At 36.6% G+C, this 15545-nt stretch overlaps 1 protein-coding gene across 3 annotated transcripts in view; it reads right to left on the reverse strand.

Annotated features, from left to right (window-relative positions):
- The window catches only part of SRBD1 (S1 RNA binding domain 1), a 222030-nt gene that overhangs the window by 113940 nt on the left and 92545 nt on the right, over positions 1-15545 (reverse strand). The gene's annotated exons all lie outside the window — the stretch shown is intronic.

Consider the following 15545-nt stretch of genomic DNA (forward strand, 5'->3'; position numbering starts at 1 on the left):
TGTGTGGGGTGCAAGAATCTTTTTTATTTTATTTTGGATGAAAGTTTTATCTATTATATATATCTATTAAATATTCTTGCTGCTGCGCTGCAGAGCCATAGCTGATTTGAGGCGCTCTTGAGGACCGAATTATTCTCCAAGTTGAGAGACATCCTCGGGTTGAATGAAAAGCCCGACCCCAAACTAAAGCGGCCTCCATTGCCCCACCCTCCCCTCCCCTTAACCCTCTGCCTTTTGAAAGCAGATCATTTTCACTGAGATGTTGGACACTACAGGGTCTGTCCCTGGGCTAGCAGGGACCTCTGAAGCCTTCTTCATGGCCTGGCTTTTTTTTTTCTTTCCATCCTGTGGTTTTTCTAATGGATATTCGGGACTTTTGTAATCTCATAGCTATCCAAGCTCCACTTCCTAAATTTTAAGAACTTTAATCAAAAGTTAAATTGAAGGTGCTGTTTGTAGACACTTCACACCCATGAAAGCCCAGCCATCATGACAAATCCCTGAGTGTTGTCTTAAGAAAATGATGCCGGTCATCACAGCTTCAGCATCTCCTGTTTTTTGATGCTCAGCTCCCCCTGCTGATCTCAGAGTTTCCTGGCTTCTTCCTCTCACCCCTCCGCTGTCCTGTGTAGTGATGTGGTGAGAGAAACTGCTGCCTACTCCCCTACCTCCACACTACATATGAGTTTCAAGTTTTATTATTGCAATACAAGTGCTTTATGCTGGCTTTTCTCAAAAACAAAAACAATGCCTCAAAAATTCAAAAGAAATAGTAAACCCTTGAAAAATGTGAAAGCTTAGTGGTTTCCATCTGCAATAAGCAATACGTAAATGTCATGCATAGTATCTGCTTTTCTGTTTTGTTTTGTTTTAGCAAAGCCTATCAGAACTACCATCCTAAACATATTTATTCTTTTTATGAGAGAGGGAAAAGAGAACTTGCAACTTACTGGCTTTAATACATTATGGAATGAATAAATTCAGCTGCAGGTGGGCCTACCTGGGAACACTGGATGACATGCTGGCATTAAAGAACATGGACCCGTGTCAGCATTTTCAGAAGCATTGGTCAGTCCATGGCTTTTGACACCGTTCTTAAGAATATAAGAAATATGTCCACTTTACAAACTAATGGGAATAAAGATAAATGGTGCACCATAGAAGATATTATAGAAAAAGAGCATATTACCTGAAAGATACATTTGATTTATTTTGATATTTTTATTAGTCTTCACGTCAGGGCATTTTAAAACAATTCATATACCAGTACAGCCCTTTCTTTGTTGAAAATTCACTGTACCTTAAGTGAAGAGGAGCCAAAGATGGCAGCTAAAATTCAAATCTTGTCTAGGACCATAACTTGCAAATGTATAAAACATACTTCAGGAAAACATAGGATATGTTTGATTCAGGTATAAGCAATATAAAGATGATTCATTTCCAGGGTGAAACCCAAATTACTATAAGTTTACCTCTTGATGATTATCCATGTCCACAAATCATAACAAAACAAATCATAAGAAAAAGAAGCTTATATGAACACACTATTTCTATAACCATGACCTAAGATACAGATTTCATGATTTTATGGAAAAACTATAATGATAAGAAGGATTCAGTTAAAAGATTAAGAAAACCCATTTAAATTTGCAACAACGATCCTTCTTTATATAATTCAAGTCAACCTAGGACCCAAAGCAAGAAGTTTTGTATACTGAAGAATTCCCATGCTTCTATGAAATGTTTTCAAATATTTATGTTCTAATTCATGGACCCTGCTCATAAAAGCCGTTAGTCCTCATTGCCTTTCAGTTGCTGGAGATGGATTTTATTATTCTACTAGTCTTTATAAATTACAATACAAGGAAGAAGCCTGTTGGCCAAAACTCATTCTCCTTTTTTCACTGAGCCGCTCAAAGCCACTTAAGAAGTTGTCCAAAGAGATGTCAGAGAATACAGTTTCCCAAGTGATCCACAGTCCCTCAACATGGTCTGGCTCCTAATAAAACTTACAGGGCATCTCATCCAACCTTTTTACATTTTTTGCAATTCAAAATAACTAAAGTTATTGGAACATCTTTCCCAAATTACACAAAATTAAGCTATCATCATCTCTGTGATGTTACTGGTCCTGAGATCCAAGATAAAGATGTAAGAAATAAAGGAAAGAGTTTACTCAAGAGCATACAGCCAATTATAATTTATCCATAAGATTGAAAGGTAGGAATAAGCAAAATAATGTTGATACGTTTTTAAGCCTTCATTTTATAACAGTGTTCAAGTCCCTTCTTCAACCAACCAGTTAGATACCAATTACTAGGAGGAACAAACTCAGCAGGTTACACTACTTTTCCTGTCCTTATTTAGCAATCAGTCCTCTGGTCTTAGAACACTAAGGCTCAATGAAAAAAAAAAAGGAAGCAACAGCAAGGACCTCAAGCAGGAGGTCTTACTCCTGGTCATTTAAAATTTGACAGTCATCAGTGTGTGTATCTGTATGACAATATGATCATAACAGAAGCCCATCCTCCAAAATCTGCAATTTCCTAGTGAGGTTCTTGATAACAATAAGGTGCAAGGAGAACTGCACCCCCTGACCCCAGCTCTTACCATTTATCCCATAAAATCCAAAAAACTAATCACTAAAACCTTTGCTTATACTAACAGCAAATTAGTATCATGCCAAATAGGTACAAAGGTGAATAAGAACACATAAACAAACACCTTTGACTCTTCTGTACAAAATCAGTGTGCCTCTCTCCAAACTAACAGAACTATACCACTTCAGCAATTCATCCATTTATGAACAAATGCCGTCAGCCTATTCCTGAGAAAGGGAAGAATGATCAGTTATATCTGTCTTCATCTTGTCTGAAAATCTTGACATTTTTCAGCAAGTAAAAGTTCCAAATGGCAGGTGTCAGAATGCCTTAGCCTCACATGTGGTGCTGGAAGGCAGGAAAAGCAGCAGCAGTATGTGGTCATGTCAGAGCCACATAGAAGCTGCCTAGAGAGCACATTCTGAAAAGAGCAAACCCCAGACTTGGTTAAATCAATCTACTGCCAGATGCCACTCTCAGAAAAAGCTGCAGTGAGAAACATTCGCAAAGCTGCCCAGAGAAACATTCAACTCAGAGCTCTCACAAAAGGGAAAATAGCTGAGTGCAGTGGCACCTGTCCATATCCTGTCTGATAATTTGGTCAAACTGGCTCAATGCAGAGATGAAAAATTGCCATAGAATTGTTTGCTTAGTCTACAAGTGAGTATTATTTCCTCAAGGTCATTTTCAGTTAATCTGAAGTAAATAATACGAATCTTCTGCACTTCCATAATATCTATAGTTTTCTAAAAGTGCTTTAACTCCTATAAGGAAGTCAGGATCATAAGTACCCTGTTCATTTTACCTGTGGGGTTAGAAAGAACCAAAGAGGTAAATAAAATTAAATCAAGGTCATCTGAAACTAAGACTCAAAAAGGAAAAACTGGTCTCTGTACTGTTAGGCCAGGCTTCTTTCTACTTAGATGCCTACACTCTGCCCACTTCTCGCCTCCCAATCATCTTTTCACAGGTTTTCCCAATAATTAGAAAGCTTTGGAGCTTTTTATTTAATTTAATTTATTTATTTACTTATTTTTGCGGTACACGGGCCTCTCACTGTTTGGGCCTCTCCCGTTGCGGAGCACAGGCTCCGGACGTGCAGGCTCAGCAGCCATGGCTCACGGGCCCAGCTGCTCCGCGGCACGTGGGATCTTCCCAGACCGGGGCACGAACCCGTGTCCCCTGCATCGGCAGGCAGACTCTCAACCACTGTGCCACCAGGGAAGCCCAGCTTTGGAGCTTTTTGAAAGTTGTTTGTGAAGGTCAATCAATAAGCATTTTTGTTCCCAGAGGTTAACGTAATTGGCATGATGGTCTACTTTATTTCTCCTCAGATCTGAGTCTATGAAAAAGTAATGGTTTCTGAGGAAAACTCAAAGCAGGAGATGCCAAAGAAGCATAAGAACAAGTTATGTTTTAGGGAGGAGCATTCACTGTCAAGTCATCTGGTTAGATACATCAGAAACTAAACAAATTAGGATTCATTCAGATGAACAGTACATAGTTAATGATATAACCATCCATGGAAAAGAACATTCACTATCATTTAGGTTTTTATACTCTATTGGAATATACAAAGGGATCCCTGGGCCAAGGATTGATACCTCAAAACACCTGATTTCCTCTCATACCTCAAAAGACAAAGCACAAACAAGAGCCAGGACTTCCCTGAAGTTAACAGTATTTTAAAATAAAATAGTGTCAAAATGAGGACATTTGGAAGCATCCAGAACAAGCATGATCTTCCAATTATTGCACAAAGAAATCGGATTCTTCCTTAACATTTTACTCCCTGTGGCTACACCACTGAAATGTATTAATTTGCCACACAATTGTGCATATTTTCAAACTAAAACAATTCACTGGAGTCTGTATTGTCTTGTCTTGCCTTCTAAGCACCTAGAAGATACTGTTCTTCAACTCTGTGCAGTTGGCCAAGTAATTTCTCATCTTTGTATTTTTCAGATCTTATTCTAAGGCCAGTTAACATATACGGCACAGAAAGGATCAAAGTAAATACTAATTAACACAGACCCACATTCAGATAAGGACTAAGAGTATTCTCACATACATATTCTACAGTTTGAAAATCAAATGTATTAAATAAAATTAAAGTATTAAATAAACAGAAATTTCCTAAATTAATTTTTTATTCACCATTTAGTCTGCAAGTTTCTATTTCTATAAAACAAGTCATTTTGATATGATCATTTTCCATGTCTGCTGTCTTTTTCCTACACACTTTGCTAACTTAATTGATTCCAGACTTCCCAGCATCTCATGCTTTTCTGTTTTACTCACTGAAATAGAAGAATTTGTTTTTTTCATTAACATGGATAAAAACCAATTTGTGTTCATGTTTGGAGTAAAGATGAGTGTTGGTAAAAACAAAGTGTGATGCTGTTGTCAAGGAATGTTTATTGCTCAAAATCATGCAAATGATAAACAGACACATGAAATGGACAACCTTTGTGCTGGCATCAGATTTAGTATACATTTCAAATGAAATAAAAGCAGAACTAGGACAAGCCAGAAACAGAAAGCTCATAATTTTCAATGTCATTGTAAAGAGTCATACTAAGTCATCACTTTTTTTCATTCCACAAAAAAGCAAGAGTACAAGCTAGGGCACTTAAATGTTAGTTGGTTAATGACATTCACCGCAACCTCTTTAATTAAGCCTATGCTTATTAAAAGTCACTGAACATTCTCTAAAATTTAAAACCTTCTAATATCTCTTTTGGTATCCCTGGCAATTTTAAATCTTAATTGTTGGGCCTTATTTTGGGCAAATGTATTATCTCAACAATTCTAAGATGAAATCAGAAGCAGGGGGGGAAAAGATCCCAAAACTAACAAATGAAAAAACATCATCTCCTGGTCTAATCTTACCTAAAAGTAATGACATCTCCCCTATCCCTTCATAAAGTTTCCTGCCCCAAATTCTTAAAACCTGGCCAGTAGATATTTATACAATTTTTAAAACACAATATACTAAAGAAAGTTAGAAGGTTGTTTGGATACTTAGTCATGCTGTAGCTTGAAGGTATAAACTCTTGAAAATTAAAAACAAATATAAAGATAACACAAATAAGAAGAAAGTTAAAGCTGTGTTCTTGAGATTCCCAAAGGTAAGAAAGGAAAAGAAAGTTATAGCAGTCACTTAATATGTACTTAACACCATGTGTAAAGAAAATCTGCGATATAATCTGATCCTGAAGAATTTAAACTACAGACTTCCTGATTCCCCAGTGCTGGCAATCACATCCAACAGTAACTGTGCACAATGGCTGAAAGAACTTTTAAAATTATTTCATTTCCCCTAAGTTTGTTTTAAGTATGAAGTCTCCATTCCAAAGTAAATTTTAAATGATTTGATGTTTTTCTGAAAATACATTTTATATCAAAGGGCTCCAGTGAATTTTTCCTGTTAATTTCTAGTGTAGTAACTCAAACTTAGGACAATTACAAGTAAAGTTACAATCTCTAAAGTAATATTAATGCTTCACATCACACACCTGGTGTCATATTCCAACATCATTTTCATCTGAAAGTTAAAAAAAAACAAAAACAAAAAGATGTTAGAATACAAACTCCAGTGTACATGTGTTAATGTAACATTGACTTTTTATTCCTAGAGGAAGACTGAATAGTGGTATTTCTTCTTTATGAGAAATTATAAACAGTGAATTGCTAGATGTCATAAGTGATTTTACTAAAAATGGATATAAAAGTGATTTAAATCATAAGTCTTCATGAAACAAAACATCATTTATAGTCATAGGCATTCTTAACAATGCTATGAAAGATGTTTTCCTTCTTTTTCCCTTATTTAAATGGGAGGGAGGAAAAAAGGAGAGAGAAAGGGAGGCGGGGAAGGCAAGGGAAGGGAAGGGAAACAGATAAATGTTTTCAGGAAAGAGAGAGTGAGCAAGTGCACACATACACATATATGACTGGCAAATCTATTAAAACTTTTTTTTTCACTAAATTATGTAGGATACAAAGTAATAATGACTTGTAAAGAAGTAACAGAACATAACCAATCAACCCTAAGCAGTCTACTTCTCCAAATCATCCACCCACCCCAATCTCAGGGGGATACACTGGTAGTGAAATGAATGCATTTTCCTCACCTGGAATAAATCACTACCATCATGAGCAAGTTTAGAGAGTATCCATTTCCAACCTTATCTACTGGTTAAAAAACAAAACCTCACATATTAGAAACACACAGACAAAGAAGAAACTAAAAAGCACTCTTTTCTGTTCTTTCACCTATTTCTCAGGCATAGAAACCAGGCTTCTGTCAGCAGATATTTTTCAAACACATGCTTCGGTTTCAATTTGGCCCTTAAATATTCTCCAAAATACTTGGAGAAACGCAGGTTTCTAAGATAGTTTTTCAGAAATAAATTAGCATGCATGCTTATGTATTGTGTATGCACTCTATATTTTCTTCAACCTTTAACTTCTCTATTTAAAAATGTAAAATTTCCATTATATAGAAAGAGATACACACCAAATCACTTGTACTGAAATTAGTCTCTTCCACCATTTTCAAATGCCATGGGGAAAATTTTTAAAGCAAATAATACTTCTGAGTTAGAAAGATGTAGATTATAACATAATTAAAGAAAAGAGGCCAAAAAATTTTCACATTTTATACCTGAATTTATTGTCCTTATGGAATACTGTTTTTGTCACAAAGATTAGTATTTACTGTATTAGCCCCACATCCTAACATCTACAGAAAAAATTCTTTCAACCATGTAGGAGTATTTTAGGTGAAGCTCCTATGAAAACACCTGCCAAGGAGCTTGAGCTATCATATTAAATGGATCACAGGGTTTACAAAGTGTTGCAGACGTTCAAAGGCATTCCCTGCACTGAGTATCACAATCATAGCAAGAGAAGACTTTAGGCACATGCCTAAGTTGTTTCCCTGAATTGTTTCTTGTCAAATTAAAATGTCAAAAATTAGTCTATCAAATGCCGTCCCTGAGGAATCTAGCTCAACCCAAAGAGCAGCTACCAATTAGTAAAGTCGGGTGTTTTAATGGGGAAAATTTTTCTTTTTCTATTGATATCTGAAATTAGCAGGGCCCCCAAAGAAAAGTTTCATCTCAGCAGTTAGTTTAAGTGCTACTGATAGCTATAATCACATGCAGGCTGCAATTCCTTTTGAAAGGCTTTTCAAATGAACAAATACAAAGAAAAAAGAGAAACACGAGTGTTTTCACAGTGAATGACTGCCTAGGATTACAGAGGTAATAAAAAGCCAAGGTTAGAGATCCAGATATACATGAGTATTGTGAACTAACAAAACAAAGTCAAATGAAATCCTTGCTTACTTTTTTGACAAGGTCAGTGCACCCATCCCTTAGCACAATATATGACTGAATTTCGGGTTGTAGAAGGTGCTTCAGGAAAATAAAATCCACCACAAATCATTTAATATTCTCTATTAAAATCCTCCAAGAAAAACATTTCCTGTTCACTTGGTTTTTTACCAAAAGCTGCCTATCTCTCAGAGGCTGCCTTGTTAAAGTGTTCATTTGTTAGCAGCACAAGTGTGCAGAGGTAACAGATGTTCTTTGCAGCCAAATCATACTGTATTTTTTTTTTTTACCTGATAGTCCAGATGAATTTATATAGTGCAACATTTGTGATCTACCCACAGAAATGTGAGCCATGTCCATGTACTAGAAAGAGCTACTGGTTGTCCATGAACTTCCCCCCAAAGGTTCTAAAACTTGATTTCAAAGGACAGAAATACAAGCAACAAGACAAACTCACAGAATAAGACTGTTTACATGAGACATGTACTTAAGTTGCCTAGGCTTACAGTTTGGCAAAAATCATTATATGACCTGTGGCTACTGAAGTAATCAAAAGGTTCAATTGTAACTGTGGCAAGGGACATTAAAAGCAAAAATTCAATGATATGTATATATTCCCACGTATACAGTCCTTTTGCACTTTTCACAAAAAGCCTCTTTGATTTGAATTATCAAACATTTCCCAATATTGTTGCCTTTTAAAGTCTCCATTCCCAAACACTAAGTTTCTTGGCTTTGTGGCTCAAGCGATGGCAAACAGATCATTTTCTGTTCCCTCCACTTACTTCATCATCAACAAGACTGCTAGAATCCAGTTATGTTAAGAATTATTTTCAACAGCCACCTTCAATTTCAAATGTTTGACATGATCACAGACTCCCAATGCTAATCCCCTTTCAAGGTGAAATACCCACACTAGGGCCCTTTAAGACACACAGCATGGCTATTTTCTTGGCTTTGCCCTATCCTGCAAAGCTGCTGAAATACATTTGAATCCTTTCTCTCCTCCCCCATCACTACCAACCATCTCTTAAGCAAAGTAATACGCAGACCCACATGCTTTAGTCAAGACCTAAGTCTTGAACAAAGCAGTTTTCATGGTTAAAACATTTTCCTAAGTATGCCTCTAAACCTGAAAGCTATTTAAAGAAAGGAAAAGAAACTTTTCATGTAACTGACTCTCATTTCCCCAAGTTCGCTGCCTATAGACTATACTTCCTTAGTTTACATACATTTGCATGACCTGAGTATATTTAATTTCCAGATCCTATTGCTAACCACAATTCTGGACTTAGAAACTTTCAGTCTTGTCTGTTCAGGAAGAATGCCCATCCCTTAACCCAATGTAAAGAAAACCTGAATCTATAAAGAATAATATTACCAACTAAATTATACTTATCCGTTGAGGAGAGATTTTTAAATTTCAAAGAATAATAAAATTTTCTGGCACACCAAATTCAGGCATTTATACCAAGAGCACATATCTAAGTCTTTACTATTTCCAAATGACAACCAATTGGGGCTTTGAACAAAAAAACCATGATTCTGCTTCATGTGTAGGTGGACTTATTAAAATCTTTTCTTAACCTGAATTTACATAAGTCAAATTCCATTTTAACTGCATTTTAAAAGCAACAAGAGAGCTCATGAGCTAAAGGGACTGCAAAGCGAACTTTTTACAGTACAAAGAACACCGGTAAAGCAACTGATCATCCTTTCAATTACGAGCTTTTAACTTGTGATTTTGTGTTTAGAATTCGCATAGTGAATAATACTTTTCTTTAAGCCTGTACCACACCTATGTTAATCATGGAAACATGGACCTCTATGTTCTACTGTTAGAGGAAAGATAGGTCTATCCCCTTAATGTACATCTAGTTTATGTTCCCAAGGAAACTGGGAAGAGTTAAAAACATCATTCTGAGAAGGACCAAGCAAGAATACAATAACCACTCACAAATTACCCTTGGAGTACACTCCTCAGCTAACAGGAAGCAAAATCAGAAAGTAAAGGGAATCAGGATATGTCACCCCAAAATATGCCCCTTTGACAGAATAATTATTTTAAGCTGAAGGAATCTGAGAAATGGCAAGTATAGGAAGGATTCGCTTCCCTTTCTACCCTGAAGCAGGTCGTAAGATTCTCATGTGAGAGGTGTCCTCCTTATATTTGGAGGAAAGGAGCACCCTCATCTCCAAAGATGGGGGCATACTGAGAGGAATCCGAAAGCACAAGCTTGCTGTTTCCCCCAGTTTACTACCCTTAGCTCATATCCTTTATGTCTCCTATCATGATTTCCCACAACTTTCTACTCTTCAACAAACCTAGAATAAAAACACTCAGGCTTAAACGTTTCTTTGGATCTTCACTTCCTTATAAAGGCTCCTGTGCCATGTAAAACATAATTAAATAAATTTGTATGCTTCTCTCTGCTAATTTGTCTTTGTTAGTTTAATTTTCAGGTCCAGCCAGGGAGCTCAAGAGAGTCAAGGAAGAGTTTTTCCTCCCCTACAAACCCAAGAAATCAGGCTCCACCTTCGAACTCTTTCCTTCCTGTCCATGCCACTATTATTCTATAACATTTAACCCATTGCTCCAGCAAGGTCACACCCCCAGGATAGCATACTAGAAGTGGTGGAGAGATCTTCTCTTTCTTATTCTACTTTCTTCAACATATAAAACTACGTTAGGCCAAAGGGAATCCCTAAGTGATTATTTCCTGTCACCTGCTGAGACTTCAGGCTCATCTGGGTGCTGATGAGAACATATGACTAGTCTGCAGTCTAGTTACATAACAAGGGCGGCTTAACCCCGGAGAGTTCTACTCCTTCAGAATGCTCCCTTTAAAAAAAACCTTACCAGTTAATAAAGTAGTTAATTTCAACTTAGCATTGAGACAAATTTAGTTCATGCTGAATTTGAAAACATTTAAAAGTTGAAGAAGGTGGAAAATTCAAAAGAGGTGTTGCATTTCACTACCTTTACAAGACTATCTAAAAGAGTTTTAGGGCCCACAAAGAACAAAATCTGGCTGGCTTGATCATGCAGCCTCAAGTCCCTTCTGGAACACGGGTTGTTAGACTAGATCTTTGAGGGTATTCTACCTCCAATACTACATCATGTATGACTTAGGAAAATTCCTTAATGCTAAAAAACAGATGAAAATGGATTAATCTGAATATAAACTCAGTTTTGTTAAGACGTTTTTTGCTATTTTCTCCACCATCTCCAAATGAACAATCAAAGGTAAAATTAAGAATGTTAAAAATAGGCAAGCTTATTTCGTTAAGCCAAACTTTCTGGAAACACCTACCACAGAGAGGTGCAAAGCACGTGTGCTGGAAATAGCATGAGATTTAAGATCAGGTAACCTGGACTTGAGTCCCCATTCCACTAATTCTTTCATTCATATCAACCTGCAATTCAGGTTCCAAACCTGTAAAATGTGAATAATACAACCAGGGGTTTACTATGAGAGATAAATAAGAAGAGGTGTAATGGCACTTGATAAGCAGTAGTAAATACATGGGACATTATTACAAAGAATTCTGAATCAAAGAATTTATTAAAATCTACTTTGGGACCTCCCTGGCGGTCCTATGGTGGAGATTCCCCACTTGCACTGCAGGGGGCATGGGTTCGAACTCTGGTTGGGGAACTAAGATCCCACATGCCACGCAGCACACACACACAAAAAATCTTCTTTTATTCAACTCTACGAAAATTACATCATGATTTAAGTTAGAAATACGTAATACAACACAAAGTGATTTACTATAAAGTAAAAATAGTTTTCCCAAGTAAAACTCCTAAAGTCAATATTTGAAGGCAAGGTTCCTGAGTTGTTTTTCTTTTTTGTTTTGTTTTAATTTTATTTATTTATTTTTGGCTGCATTGGGTCTTCGTTGCTGTGTGTGGGCTTTCTCCAGCTGCAGTGAGCAGGGGCTACGCTTCGCTGGCGGTGCGCGTGCCTCTCACTGCAGTGGCCTCTCTTGCTGCGGAGCACAGGCTCTAGGCGCGTGTGCTTCAGCAGTTGTGGCACACGGGCTCAGCAGTTGTGGCACGCGGGCTCTAGAGCGCAGGCTCAGTAGTTGTGGCACACGGGCTTAATTGCTCCGCTGCATGTGGGATCTTCCCGGACCAGGGCTCAAACCCATGTCCCCTACATTGGCAGGCGGATTCTTAACCACTGCGCCTCCAGGGAAGCCCGGTTCCTGAGTTTTGAGGGGAGTAACTCCCCCCCCACCCCATTTTTTTTCTTTACGAAAAACAAACTATTTTAAATTCTTACTAAGAGTTTTAATTCCTGTAACTTAATTCTTCACAAATTCCCAGTTTATGAAATCACATTCTATGAGTCAGTGACCTACTGATAAAAGCACAGAAGCCAGGATAATTTATTGTGGAGAGGTAGCAGGCAGGATAACCAGCAGTACTAAATAATACAAATATAACTTCACAAGTTAATGGGTATGAATCTCAACAAAAATAAATATGAGAAATAAAATTTATCTGGCAACTCACCTATGGAAGAAAAGGAAAAATGATTATTTTACTGCCACACGTTATTTCCGAAAGTGCAAAAACACCATTCAAAAACACATCCCAACACAGACAATTTAATTATGACTTAGTTTAGCTAACTTTTAAGGTAAAATTAGGTAGCAAAATAATTTTCTCACATGCTTACACAATCCATTACTGAAATGAAAACATATACACGTCACACTTCTGGACCCTTCTCGGCAAGAATAAAATGGAATGGGAGAGGGAAGGTGTTGGGACTATCTGACACCTTCAGGCTCCATCACTATCGAAATCAATGAAGAGTCTGACTCTGGTTTTCCAGAGAAAATATTTATTTTTATCATAGGTTCTCTGGAACAAATGCCTTTTGAAGTGTTCAAATTCTCATTTAAACTGCTTTAAAAATTATTAATCACTTATACCTTATATAAACAACTTTCTTATAACTTCAAATTTTATAGCACAAACAATTTTCAAGGCATTTTCAACCAAAACTCTAAGTCTGTCTTAGATTATGAACAGCTATGACAAACCATATTTTTTATCAAATATCCTTATCCAGTCCTTTAATCACTGTATGTCACTCTTTAATTTTAAAAGGAATTTCTCAATCTCATGAGAAAACATCACTAAACAATATGACACGTGGAAACTAATAGTGCTTCAAGCTCAAGAGCAATAAATTCAGTGAGAATCTGGGAACAAGAGAGTAGATGAAATTTTATCCTACTGGACATAAAGTGTAAAACCCCTTCAGAATGAAAGAAGACATTATTAGCCATAATAAAATAATAATATAACGAGTGTTAGAATTTACAGGGTCAGACACTGCTGTGCTGCATACACATTAATGCCTTTAATCTTCACAACCACCCTGTTATCATCCCATATAACAACTGAGGAAACCCAGGTACAGAGAGGTTAGCTAATGTGCTGAAGGTTATGCAACTAGTAAGGGCAGAGTTACAATACGAGCACAGGTAGTCCTGACTCAAGAGCCCATATTCTTAACCACTATTTTGAGCTATTTATTATATTCAGCACAGTACAGACCTCATTAAACTTCACAATCCTGAGAGACAGGTATTATTCTAGTTTTACTAAGTAGAAAACTGAAGCTCAGAGAGATTAAGAAACTTGTCCAAAGTCAGACAGCTAGCAAGAGGCAGAGCTGAGGTTCAAACCCAGGACTGTAGGACTCTGAAGTCTATGCTCTCATACTTAGCACTGTACACACCACCTACCAAGGAGGCAGTGACTACATCACCACCACAAACCCCTCACCAATCACTGTGATACTTACTTCTCCTCCTATAGCTCACTGCCATAAAAGGGTAGGTATAAAAACTAAAATAAATTATGTGAAGAAGGAAAATGAGCAGCCGAGAAAGACCTGAAACATCACTTAAGTATTGTGATTATTTCTAAGTCATCTCTATATTCAGAAAAACCATCATCACCACTTTTTTTAAATATGTCATCAAGAGGCAGAACATAAAATCTCCTTTCCATAATCACTGTGAATGCTAGTTGATTCGCTCCACGATGAGTCCTGGAGACACACTACAGGGAATACCTGGGTGTAACTGTGATGTTTTTTAGCAAACCCTGTCTTGTCCTTTTTGTTGCCTACCTTTTCCTCCATTCAAAAAACACTTTAATCAAGTACTCAGCCTTGACTCTAAACACAGGGAAAAGGAAAGGGAGAGATCTAATAAGTTCACTTGAAAGTGCCAGAACTTACTGTGTTCAATTAGAGAAAAGGGATTTGAGATATACTACTAAATATACAGATTGTACCAAGAGTTAAAATAAGAATCTTTTACACTTAGGAAGGGAGCAAAGTAGACACTATAACATATAAACAAAACTATAAGGCAGAACACTATTTTTTTTGAAAAATAAGTACTAGGGGTAACTAGTAGTTGGAGTTGTTTTCACAGATGGAAGCTCTGTGCTTAATAATAACCCTGGAAAGAAAAATTCATATTCTATAAAAGAACCATAAAATATGCACATGCAATAAAATAGCATTCAGCAGTCTTAAAGAATGATATTATCTATAACACATAAAAGAGTGAGGAAAAAGATAGGTATTCATTAATGTTAAATTGTATAACATACACAACACAGATATATTTGGACTCATGTTCACCAAAATAATGACTGTGACCTCTGGATGGTGGAGTACAGATAATTTTCTACACTGCTCTTTAGACTACTCTATACTGTTTGAACTGCTTATAGGAGTACATATTTACACAAAAACAATAAAAGTATTCTTAATTTGTCAGTACTTAGTGTACACATAGAGAAGACACATTACAATTTCACAAAATATATAGTTAAAAACCGAACAAAAGCACTACAAGAAAGGAAAACAACAGACCAGTATCTCTCCTGTACATAGATACAAATGTCCTGAACAAAATATTAGCAAATCAAATCTAACAATGTATGAAAAGAGTTATACACCATGAGTAGGATTTATCCTAGGAATGCAAGACTGCTTAAACATTCAAAAATCAATTAATATAGTCTATCATATCAACAGACACGAAAAATCATTTGACAAAATCCAATACCCATTCATGATAAAAAGTCTCAGTAAACTAGGAATAGAAGGAAACTTCCTCAACTTGATAAAGACTATCTACAAAAAAAACTACAGCTAATATTATACTTACTGGTGAGACACTAGAGCTTTCCCACTAAGATCAGGAACAAGACAGGGATGTCCCCTCTCACCACTCCTTTTCAACATCACACTGGAAATTCTATCTTATACAACATGACAAGAAAAGAAAAGAAAAGGTATACAGGGTTGCAAGGAAGAAATAAAACTGACTTTGTTCGCAGATGACATGATTTTCTATGTAGAAAATCTGAAAGAATCAGCAAAAAAATTCCTGGAACATATAAGCAATTATAGCAAGGTTGCAGGATACAAGGTTAATGTACAAAAGTCAATCACTTTCCTATAAACTAGCAAAGAACAACTTAAATTTGAAATTAAAAACACAATACCATGGCAGGGAGGAAGGCTCAAGATAGCAGAGTAGCAAGACACTGAGC

This window comes from Neophocaena asiaeorientalis, unplaced genomic scaffold (genome assembly GCF_003031525.2).
Source record: "Neophocaena asiaeorientalis asiaeorientalis breed wild unplaced genomic scaffold, Neophocaena_asiaeorientalis_V1.1 scaffold171, whole genome shotgun sequence".
Classification (NCBI taxonomy): domain Eukaryota; kingdom Metazoa; phylum Chordata; class Mammalia; order Artiodactyla; family Phocoenidae; genus Neophocaena; species Neophocaena asiaeorientalis.